Source organism: Anomaloglossus baeobatrachus, chromosome 5 (genome assembly GCF_048569485.1).
Source record: "Anomaloglossus baeobatrachus isolate aAnoBae1 chromosome 5, aAnoBae1.hap1, whole genome shotgun sequence".
Classification (NCBI taxonomy): domain Eukaryota; kingdom Metazoa; phylum Chordata; class Amphibia; order Anura; family Aromobatidae; genus Anomaloglossus; species Anomaloglossus baeobatrachus.
In genome coordinates this window covers 465445156-465457695 of record NC_134357.1, presented here as the reverse complement: position 1 = coordinate 465457695, position 12540 = coordinate 465445156, and the positions used below count along the sequence as shown (strand labels likewise).

The 12540-nt window shown below is 44.9% G+C and overlaps 2 long non-coding RNA genes across 4 annotated transcripts in view; one reads left to right on the top strand and one right to left on the bottom strand.

Moving 5' to 3' along the window:
• Window positions 1-12540, top strand: part of LOC142311832 (uncharacterized) — a 463490-nt gene that overhangs the window by 84374 nt on the left and 366576 nt on the right. The gene's annotated exons all lie outside the window — the stretch shown is intronic.
• On the bottom strand, window positions 11814-12275 carry LOC142310331 (uncharacterized). The gene is made up of 3 exons (XR_012754134.1): window positions 12190-12275; window positions 12054-12104; window positions 11814-11973 (listed from the first exon to the last, which is right to left on the bottom strand). It is a non-coding gene; the product is annotated as an uncharacterized LOC142310331 (long non-coding RNA).

Genomic DNA, 12540 nt, shown 5'->3' with positions numbered 1-12540 from the left:
TCGAGACTTGGAAAACATTTGAAAATAAAAGTATAAGAAAACATTATGTGGCATTGACTGATCAAAGTAAAGCTATATAGTTACCAGTGGGATCAGCTGGACGTCAGAGGATACTGTAACGAACGTATTGTCAAGCTAGGTATGGAGAAATACCAAGCGAGCGGCAAAAGGGAAGGGAAATTTGTGAATATCATCAGAGAGTTTCTGGACTGCCTCTGGTGGCTAGTGTTGTTAGTGAGTCTGCTTCTGCATCTGTGGCTCAGACAGGTGTAGGAGATGATTGCTGCTTCAGGGAGCCTATGGAGTCCAGCCTGGGGGGATATAGGAAGTCAATTTTTGTCTAACCTTTGTCGGTAATAATTGTTTCTGCTCCATGTGAAGATGTCTTGAATTTTGTCCTTCAGCCTTTAGGCTTTTGCATTTTCCCGTGGGTTCTGTTTTTCTGCTCTTTTTTGGACTCTCCAGGAATGATTTCTATGTGTTTTTTTTGTTCCTTTTGAATCGGTTTTGTCTCCATGTCATTCTGGGGCTGCAGCTATGTCTGATAAGTATTTTGCTCTCTTAAGGTGGTGTCACACACAGCGACGACGACAACGACGTCGCTGCTAAGTCACCATTTTCTGTGATGTAGCAGCGACGTCCCGTCGCTGTCGCTGTGTGTGACATCCAGCAACGACCTGGCCCCTGCTGTGAGGTCGTCGGTCGTTGCTGAATGTCCTGCTTCATTTTTTGCTCGTCGCTCTCCCGCTGTGAAGCACACATCGCTGTGTGTGACAGCGAGAGAGCGACGAACTGAAGCGAGCAGGGAGCTGGCGTCTGGCAGCCTGCGGTAAGCTGTAACCACGGTAAACATCGGGTAACCAAGAAGCCCTTTCCTTGGTTACCCGATATTTACCTTAGTTACTAGCATCCGCCGCTCTCACGCTGCCAGTGCTGGCTCCCTGCTCCCTGCATACGTAGCTGGAGTACACATCGGGTAATTAACCCGATGTGTACTCTGGCTAGGAGTGCAGGGAGCCAGCGCTAAGAGGTGTGCTCTCACGCTGCCAGTGCCGGCTCCCTGCACACGTAGCTGGAGTACACATCAGGTAATTAACCCGATGTGTACTCTGGCTAGGAGTGCAGGGAACAGGGAGCCGGCACTGGCAGCGTGAGAGCGGCGGACGCTAGTAACTAAGGTAAATATCGGGTAACCAAGAGAAGTGCTTTCCTTGGTTACCCGATATTTACCTTAGTTACGCTTCCACGCGTCGCTGCTGGCTGGGGGCTGGTCACTGGTGAGATCTGCCTGTTTAACAGGTCACCATCGACCATGTAACGACGCAGCAGCGATCCTGATAAGGTCAGATCGCTGGTCGTGATCACTGCTGCGTCGCTATGTGTGACACCACCTTTAGTCTGGACCTGGTTAAAGGCTGAATTTGTACTGAAAGGCGTTTCTGCTTAATCATTGTCTTTTTCTAAACCAATGTTTGAGAATATTCCCTTTTGTTTCTTGCAAGTGAATAAATGCTTTTTCTGCACTATTTTTAGAAGGCGATTTATCCCTAGTAAGAAAGGGAGTTATTACTGCCTGTTTTGTTCAGGAGTTTTTGTATTTTTGTATCTCCTGTGTTTTGTAGTTAAGATCTTTCCCATTATATTTGCTGTTTCTATTTAAATGTATTTACACAAGAGTTCCTAATAGAGTGGGTGGAAGATTGTCTGATCTTTAAGGGAATTTTTTTGATTATCAGGTGTTGTCATTTTTTCAGGATTTTTACTGGCTGCAACCAGCAAGCTATCCTATACGTTTGTATCTAGCTTGGAGAACCTCACTTTGCTTAATTCTATATTTACCATCTGTGTGTTGTTTTTTGTTACATCACCGTCATTATATGTTGGGGGCTTTGGACTTTCCTTTAGGGTTGCTCTGAGGCAAGTCAGGATTCCTCATTTCATCTTTGAGGTTAGTTAGTTCTCCGGCGGTGACGAGGCATCTAGGTTTGTTAGGAACGCTCCACCGATACTTCTAGTTGTGTTTGTTTAGTGAGTGGATTGCAGCCAGCTAAGTTTCCAACTACTCTGATGGATTATCTTCTACCATTTTTCATGGGATTTTTGCAGGATTTTTTGCGATCTCCTGAACATAACAGGAAACCCTGTGTCTAGGGAAGGGGACCTACTGCTGGTCCCTGAGGTCCCTCACCACCCTAGATAGATTCTGCACCTATGCGTCTAAACACTGTAAAAGACACAAGGGGAAAATGCTTGAACTACTTATCTACAGATGACTCATGTAGAAGTTCAGCAAAGTTTTCAGCAATGATACAACAGAGGAGTACAAGCCACCTGCTTGCAACCAAGGCTTGCATTAGCTGAATAATGTCCCCAGCACCAGTCTAAGGAAGGAAGGGGTATTTAAGCACCAAGAGAATGCTGATGATCAGCAGCTGGGTGGAAGGCAAGCTCCTGCTGGGACCCAAAAGGGGAGAGATGAATCCAGCAGAAAAGCTACCTATACCAATGAATATTGACAGCAGGAACAATGTAAAGTCAGGGAGCATTCTGTGCAGTCAAATGCTGTGACCTTCTATGGCCAGAAACCACATGACTGACTGTCACTCATGACACATACAGTAGGTACCATATACTGCATTTTATTTAGTGAAGAGACAGTAGAATAATAGATTATCTATAAAGGGAATTCTGAAAAAATGCTAATACAGTGTTTTTCCAAAAATATGACACTGTCTTATACTTTTTTTTGCCCCCAAAAAAGCGCTAGGGCTTACTTTTTGGTAGGTCTTATTCTTGGGGTCTTGGGGAAACACAGTTGGGGGTAAGTTTACCCCCCAAAAAAGCAGAACCCCCCTTCTCAGGAGAATCATACTTACCAGACCCCAGACGTCTGCATGGCTCCCAGGTCCTCCTGTGATCTTAAGCTGGCGCTCCGACCAGGTATGCTTCACACGGTCCTCCCATGATTCTGGCTGACACACACACACATCAGATCGCGCACACACACACATCAGATTGTGCACACACACACACACATCAGATCGCACACACACACACACACACACTCCCTTACCACATCAAGCGATACAAATTGCTTCCGACCAGCAAGGAAAGATGGGACACAGTTTAGTGGAACACATGGAGGACTCTGCGGTGGAATGCATCAATGTGTTCCACTGCTGAACCTCTATGCGTTCCACCGCACTGCGTTCCAGGATTCTCTGCCGGCCAGATGCAATCGGTATCACTGGATTTGGTGAGTGAGTGTGTGTGTGATCTGAGTGTGATCTGATGTGTGTGTGATCTGATGTGTGTAGGTGTGTTTTCTGATGTGTGTGGGTGTGGGATCTGATGTGTGTAGGTGTGCGTTCCACTGGAGATCCTCCCGTTTGGCATCTGGTGAGTATGATTGTGGGGTCTTCTGTCTTATTTCTTCTCTGTTTTGGGGGTGTCGGCTTTCTATAATGAAGTGTAGTATTCTTTAACATTTTTTAGCTGTATGGACACTTTATTATTGAACTGTGACTAGGGCTTATTTTCTTGGTAGGACTTATATCTAAAGAGTGCGTTACATGCTGCGACATCGCTACCGATATATTGTCGGGGTCACGTCGTTAGTGACGCACATCCGGCGCCGGTAGCGACATCGCAGCATGTGACAGCTAGGAGCGACGATCAACGATTGCAAAATCGTTCAAAAACGGTGATCGTTGACACGTCGCTCCTTTCCTTATTATCGCTGCTGCCACAGGTACGATGTTGTTCATCGTTCCTGCGACATCACACATCTCTGTGTGTGACTCCGCAGGAACGACGAACATCTCCTTACCTCCATCCACCGGCAATGTGTCCTCCTCTTGACTTTTGAATGGATGAAAGGAGTTCATTTCATATTTTTACAACTGTTATGACACAGTTTGGCAATTTTATTGGCCGAGAGACCGCTATTGATTAGCTTGAAGATGCTGTTCTTGTTTTCTCTTTTTAGGAAAATCTTTTTCATGGCTGCTCCATGATTCGAAACAGCGACAATTCGCTTAAGATTCAATCTAATAACACAATGAGCTTTTATGGAATGTGAGAACAGGTTGTAATTTGTAGTATACAGGAAGAAAAGATATTTTCACCACCAGGAGCAAAACAGTAGCAATGCAGAGACCTGACAAGAATCTGCATAACTAATCATATGCTAAATAGTTGCAAGTCAAATTTATGTATGAAATAGCCAAGTTCATTGTCTATACAATGAAGGTTGTCCTACCTTAGAAGTTGCAGTGGATGGTGAGATATGGGGCCTGAAAGTCAAATGTTCAAAACATTGTTACCTTTTTGCTTGTCAGTAAATTTGTTTTTGTAACTTTTCAGCTAAAACCTGAGGAAAATCCCTTGTTTATTTTAGGTTTGTTAAAAAGGACATCTGTTTGCTAACAGTGAGGGAAATAAAGAAACCAAAACTTAAACCAAAATGCAATTGAGCTCCTGCTACTTTATTAGGCCAAAGGTCGAGATATGGCTCCATCGTGGTTACGCTCACTGAGATCATTATGCTTCGGTTGGCTAGGGGATTTACTTGTTAATTTTGTGGAAGGATGGGACTACTTGACAGCTGCATGGGAGCATCTGCAAACAGAACACTCCAATTTATGCTTGCAGAGTCCATAAAAAGGTGACTCTCGTTGAACAGCCAGCACAAGATCAGAGACCAAATGTTGATATAAGCATTGGACCAAATCTGATAAATGGTTTCTTCATCATAGGGGTGCTTCACACACAGCAAGCTCGCTGCCGAGATCGCTGTTGAGTCACGCTTTTTGTGACGCAGCAGTGACCTCATTAGCGATCTCGCTGTGTGTGACACTGAGCAGCGATCTGGCCCCTGCTGCGAGATCGCTGCTCGTTACACACAGCCCTGGTTCGTTTTCTTCAAAGGCGCTCTCCCGCTGTGACACAGATCGCTGTGTGTGACAGCGAGAGAGCGACAAATGAAGCGAGCAGGGAGCAGGAGCCGGCGTCTGACAGCTGCGGTAAGCTGTAACCAAGATAAACATCGGGTAACCAAGGTGGTTACCCGATATTTACCTTAGTTACCAGCCTCCGCCGCCCTCACGCTGCCTGTGCTGCCGGCTCCGGCTCTCTGCACATGTAGCTGCTGTACACATCGGGTTAATTAACCCGATGTGTACTGTAGCTAGGAGAGCAAGGAGCCAGCGCTCAGTGTGCGCGGCTCCCTGCTCCCTGCACACACAGCTAAGCGGTGTGCGCTGGTAACTAATGTAAACATCGGGTAACCATACCCGATGTTTACCTTAGTTACCAGTGTCCGCAGCTTCCAGACGCCGGCTCCGTGCAAGCGCAGCGTCGCTTGCACGTCGCTGCTGGCTGGTCACTGGTCGCTGGTGAGATCTGCCTGTTTGACAGCTCACCAGCGACCATGTAGCGATGCAGCAGCGATCCTGACCAGGTCAGATCGCTGGTCGGATCGCTGCTGCATCGCTAAAGTGTGAAGGTACCCTAAGAGGGAGCCTAGAGGAGTGATACCACAGAAAAAAGCATCTTTATGTATACTGGCATTGGCAGAGAGGGGATCTTTTGGACCTATAGACTTTTGACCTAATAAAAGGAGGTTACCTAATATCTTATTGTTGTGGTGCGTATTGGTAAGCTGACCCACAAGGGACTGATATTATTCCTGCACTATCCCCCAGGCAGCCGAATATTGATACTCATCGCTAATTTGAGGATCCAAAGGTGCATGAGAAATCAGGTAGGACCAACCACATAATCGGAGAAAGAAGGGACTTGAAAAACTCTGTGACATCTGCGGTGACTTCTGAACCTATGGCGTGAATGCCTATGGGGACTCACTTATATGTCTGACGATTCTTCCATGGATGATGGGGAATGCCAATGGAAACTTCTGGAACAGTGACTCCTTTTGGGAGAGTGTAGAGCAGCATGACAAAAGCCTGCTGTGCCTGCCGTGATTTCTACTTGATTGTCTGAGTTGATCGGGACTACAGGCTGTCAAAGGAGATAAAGTTCCACAGATGCGTTTACCGCGCCCATGACAACACCGACAATAGGCCAGGGCGACCGGAAGATATTAAGGTATGGTAGGTAACGTGAGGGGGTCAGACAACATTTAGTAACTCAGGTAACTCAAATAAGAGGGATGAAGTTGTGGATGCGAAAGGGGTGGCAGTGCAGGGGGTTATTGTGGGAGACTAGATGTAGCAGGAAGCTGCAATAATGCAGCCGATTCCTCAACAGAGGAAGAGCTGCAGCTGGCCTGACCTCCCAAGGCTGGGGCAGAAAATTGAAGTGCAGGTGAGGAGGAAGTAACTGTTGGAGGTTGGTCGTAGCTAAGTCCGAATCCCACACATCTCTCGAACGCGCGCCCTGTGATGTCACAGTACAGGGAGTCAAGAGCTCCTGCGGGTGGATTTGCGTTGTCGAAACCCAGGAGGGGTTGATTTCTGCTCACCAAGGATGGAGGGGAGACATTATTCTCTTTCCCTCCTGATCCTGTCCGTTATCGCCACTGCGAGGTTGTTGACCCTGTTTCTCACCAGCAGACAAAAGCGTCTGAGTGCCATGCAGTGAGGAGAGACCGGAAAAGGCAGGGATTGGGTCTATAAAGTGGGAAGAGGGTGGGAGGAGAGCAGGAATCATTGTCTGGCAAAAGAGAGAGGAGAAACAGACATGGGACACAAACATTAACCTCTTATAATGGGGCACAGCAGTCGGCCATACAGTCAAAGACTGGAATGCCCTACATAATCAATTTTGCTCATTGTATTTTAAAAATTGGAGAACTTTTATTATACATTTGTTACAGTTTTTTAATGCTAATAATTAAACTTTTTTTTTATTTCCACCACCAATCCCTTCTTGACTTCTGTCCATAGGTTGACATGTCACATAGTGGCTACCTTGAGCAGAGCAGTGAAGTACGAATAGTGCTAAATGTTATTTTACAGTTTTAATATTTAGTTCCTCCCCTGGAAAGAATAACGGATCATCTTCAATTAAAATTTCTATGAGATTGCACGTCTCCTTTAATAATCTGTGTTTTTTTGTTATTAGTAGAGAAAGTACTGTACTTCTGCTACATTTCAGCATCGGAGTATCTGCTGTGGGACCCCACATTCAGGGGATACAATGATTTTTGATATTTATAGAAATTGCTTTTCTTGTTTCCTTCCAAGCTGAGAACGTCTTAAGTAAAGATATTTTGTTTCCATCTGTCTCACCTCTTGTTAATGTACAAGGGAATTTCTCTCTGAATTATTAACAGTCAGTGGAACAGCCTGTGCAGTGCTGGGAGATTACCCTCACACCTCATGTGTCATTTCTCCAGAAAGAAGCTATCCTCTGGGGTTACATAGAATTTCTCTGAACGTGCTAATGATAGCAGAACCTGTGGCCCCTGGTGACTGCAGCACTGATTAGTGTACAACAAGCCGCTCACAGAGATTAATGACACTATTACTGCGGCCTGTGACTGGATCAACTCATCTCATTATTAGAAGTCAAATGTTTTTAGGAGGGGAACCTTTAGGACTTTCAAGGTTACATAATAATTAGTTTAAGACTAATTGTCCTGCCTTTGACTTTTTTTGTCATTGTTTATATAAAGAGACCTTTCTATGATAAAAGCTGTGATTAACAAAAAAAAAAAAAACTACGATAAAAGTAAAGGATCAATAAGGGCCCAAAAAAGTTCATATAAAGTTTAGGATTAAGGTCCAGTCACACATAACGAGATCGTGAACGAGATCGCTACTACGTCACACTTTCTGGATCATTTATGAGTCGTTGTTGAAATCGCATGTTGGGTGTCACACGTAACGACTTTAGGAACGAGCATGCGTCCCGTATAACGATCTTTCAAATCGCTGGGACCCTGTCACACAGCAACTATGTTAACGATTCCAATCCCATTAGGGGCGTAGTAAAATGCAGTGAGTCACGTAGGCGTGCATTTGCATCGCCTTTTCCATACCCCCCTCCGCTTTCATTGGCGGCCAATACTGCGTTCTGATTGGGCGGCCGGGCGGGCGTCGCCTTTTCCACACCCTCCGCTCTGATTGGTGTCCAATACTGCGTTCTGATTGGGCATGCAGGGGGTGTATCGAGCGGTTAAATTTTGGATCGCGTCACCCTTTGTCACTACTTTTGCGCTTTGCTTTGAGATAGAACCTGCGTCTCCACCCTGATTCCTTCGTCCATTGTACCCGGTCGCTTTGTTGGTGTGTTTTTCGGATCGAAGCCGCAGCTGCACCTGTAGTTATCCCTCCAGCGCTCTCGAGTGTCGGTGAGATCGTATTTGCGATTCCGCTTGGATTCTACATTGATAGACAGATATACACTTCTTTGAAAAGGTAGGTCTTTTTTTTTGGGGGGGGGACTTATTTTTGATTAATGTTCTTGCTGTTAGATATATGTTAATATTTATTATGTGAGTTGATTGCTGTTAGATATATGTTAATATTTATTATGTGAGTTAATTAAAGTTGCTGGCTTTTATCTGTGTGTGTATAATGCCTTTTAAAGAGGGGTCTCTCCATAGTGCTGTTTGTAATGTGTCCTATCCTAGCATCGCTGGCTCTTTTGTCTCTCAGCTACAGCCGCCATTTTGTGTTTCTGCCACACATAGGGGCGGCCATTTTAGTCTCTGACACACCATAACACAAAATTGTGATCGGTTTATTGCAACTTCTTTTATGTTTACATATAAATTTTTCATTCTTTATTTCAGATGGCTTATTATAACAAAGAAGAGTTTGTGCGTGAGCTGCTGGATTTGTATAAATCACTGCCCTGCTTGTGGAGAATCAAATCCGCAGAATATTCTGACAGAATAAAAAAACAAGCCGCCTATGCCCAACTGGTGGAGCTTTTTAAAAAACACAGTGGAGGCGAGGCGGTGGATGCCAAACTTGTAAAAAAGAAAATACAAGGCTTGAGGACTGTATACAAGAAGCTAATAAGGACCGTCCCAAACTGACCCTGATTAAATTGGCCCTAAAGATTCATCACCATGGAACCTCCCGACGCGTTTCCTCCGCCAGGATTCATCAGGGGAGATACTGTAGGTGAAGGGCTCAAGATGCAGGTATAGAGACCCCAAGATACAAGTGGTCAGACTCTAGGGTCTGACCACTTGTATCTTGGGGTCTCTATACCTGCATCCAATTTAATCAGGGTCAGTTTGGGACGGTCCTTGTAAGGGCTGGAGCTAATGGGGCTTGAGGGTTCAGCTAGTTCCTGCCAGGGAGAGAGCTCCTGCCCGGCCATGGACAGCCACCCGATTCATCTATCCTGATGACCCCCTTCTAACTACTGACCTGCACCTACAACTGGGTGAGACCATTCCATTTCTCTATTTTTAATTGCATGATGTATAAATGAGCCGGTCATTATAAGTAAGAGGCAATAATTATACCTATATGTTTACTGCCGTGATTATACTCTGAATTAAATCCAAGAAACACCACTGTGATCTTGGATGGATTTTTGTTAGGTTATGGTTGGTAATTGTTGGTGTTTACATGTATGAAAAGCTTGTTTTTTGAGGGATTTAGTAACCCCATACTGTATATTACACTGGTGAGTCCTATTGGGGGGCTTGGTTCCCACTGGAATATATCCTCCCATGACCCTAACCTGACTAATAGGATTATAGGTTGTTGCCCCATTTATCCGGCTCATAGCAGTCATCACTTTACAGTGTCTATGAATCTTGGACACTGATTTGGCGTCGAAGCCCCTCAATGTCCATCTGGTGATTATGGTCTATCATTGACGGACACCACCGGGGGGGCTCCAACGCTATCTTTGTTGGTCCTCTTGGACATGAGTATTGTTTCATTTTTTTGCACAAAAAATTAATTTATAAATTGCAGCACTACGCAATTTTTTTAATAATTCTAATAAAAGTTATGTATTATTCCCTTTCTCACTGCTGATATTTATCAAACAAACCAAGACCTGGAAGCAGACATCCCAATCGATGACATCCCGATCGATGACAACACCTCCGCTGTTGTAGATGTAAGTACCTTATTTGCTTCACGGTACATAGCATTCTTTTATGTACATGCCATTGAGGAATACAAAATAGTAACTTCTTGTTGCCATGATTTATTGTGCAGTTTTGAAAAGTTATCCCTTCCAGTTCAGATAAGTACACTCCAATACAATTTTGTCACACTTAAATTAAATTTCATAACTATTAATGTATGACTTTTACTTAACATTTATTTTTCTGTTCCCGCAGAACCCTCAGACAGATATGGTGAGGCCCCAATTGAATGAGAACCCCACCACATCTATCGAGCCTATTGTGGAGGATAATGAGGCACCTGCACCCTCTGGTGAAATGCGGCGAACACATTTCCGCAAAAAGAAGGCCACCACCCTTGTGACATCCGCTGAATTTTATTCTTTGGCAAACAAACTGCTATCACAGCCAAAAAGCACTCCAGTTGATAGCTTTGCCACATTTGCATCAGACAGACTCAGCAAACTGGATTCCACACAGAGGGAGCAAGCAGAGAGACTAATGTTTGAAGTCCTAAGAAAGGCAGGCCGAGGAGAACTTGATGACACTGACAATATATGCAAGATGAACCAGCCCCATCATTCAACTACATGGATTCCTCGCCAGCCCCTGCGAAGTACACCAAAGAGGATGCATCCACCAAGCTTGCAGCTTGACCTCCCCCCACAGTATCCCCCCCCCCACAGTATCCCCCCCCACATTATCCCATTTATTCAAATGATTCATTTTTAACCCAACTGTCATCTCCCACCCGGCCAGAATATGCCACCCAATATGAAAAGGGCAACTAAATTTTGTTATTGTTGTTGTTTTGTTATTTGAGTCTAATTTTAATTGATTGTTATATTTTCATTGTAATAATAAATTTATGTTGGTTCAATCTTGCTGCCTGCTTTACTTAATTCAGCATATGGTTGTGATGCCCTGGCAAAACACGGTAGTTACAGAGATTGTACCATACTCCACCCTCATTGGCATACCACCACACAACCCCCACACTCATGTACACCAAACAACCAGTAAAGCCTAGTCACCCCCTCGTGACAAAGGACATAGCAGTGTGCGGGAACAGGCAGATGGGAGCGCCCACCTAGGGGTCCTGAGATGTTAGGGGCGGGACCACTGTAGTCAAGTACTGACAGTTGAAGTGAAGTAGTCTGAAGCATAGCGGAGTCAGGTGTTGGGGTCCATGTATGTAATATAATGTTTGTGAGTGTTAATTAACCCGATGTGTACCTCTGGCGATGTTATTCGGTCATCGGATTCGTCAGGCAATGGTATTTGGTCTTGGGGTTTCTCCGACGATGGTATTCAGATTTCAGGTTCCACTGGTAATCGTATGCAGTCTTTCTGTTCGTCTGTGGCACAGCACACTTTCCCAATCATTCCACTGCAGGCAACATGAGCCTGACCTACTGCACACACGTCTTCTTCCTTGGTAACCTTGGCATCAACTCCACCTTCTCGCTACTGGACCAGCCTTTTATATAGTGCCCACTGCACCACAGTTGTCACCTGACTCGACATCCTGCTCCGCCAAAGTTGGATTAATGGGATTGGTGCATCTATACAGATGCCTACATGTAATATGATGTTTGCGAGTGGTGAGTTTGTGAGTGGTGATAGCTGTTAACTTGCTTTATGCAATGAGACATACCAAACAGCAGATATCAATTTCAAATTTTTTATCACACAACATGTAAACAAAACATGTAAATTTTTAAAGAAAAAAAAAAAAGATCCCCGTTAGTTGCTGCTGCCCTCCCCTTGGCCAGCCACATAACGGGCCAGCATCGCCGCATGCCGCCCCACTTTGGCCATCAGCCTCCTCTGGGCTGCCATCAGTCGTCTTTGTGAAGCGACGATGGTCGCTTGTGAGGAGAGTAGTTCAGCCAAAGTGGGTATGCCTATGGAGGGAATGGTAAAAGTTATAAATCATAATTTTTATTTCTGCTTATTATTACAAAGTAGGAGATTCATGACTTACGGTTATCCCCCTCGTCTGATATAGATGGACTAATCGAACCTGGACTACCATCTATGAAAACAAAAAACACTTTATAGTACTCAACAGCTTTTTGTTTTGCACTTTATATGGAGTTTATGTTATATGAAACAATTACCGGGGGCCGCTCCGGCCGGTGGCTCCTGTGGGTGCTCCTCCTCCTCCTCTGGTGGCTGTAGCTCCACCGGGGGCTCGGGATCATCATGGGGCACATGCACCTGGGGGGGCTCTCCATCCTCTGCGGCCCCTTGCTCCTCTGGGGGTTCTTAAGAAAATATAAAGTTTAATGTGGTTGCGTTATGATACATATAGGACTGTGGGGGGTACATTAAAATATATGGCGGACTACGTAGCCTACCTTATACATGGACTATGGGGGTGCATTAGAACACATTGTGGACTATGTGGTGCAGTATAATATATGGAGAACTATGGGGTGAATTAAAATACATGGAGAACTCTAGGAAAT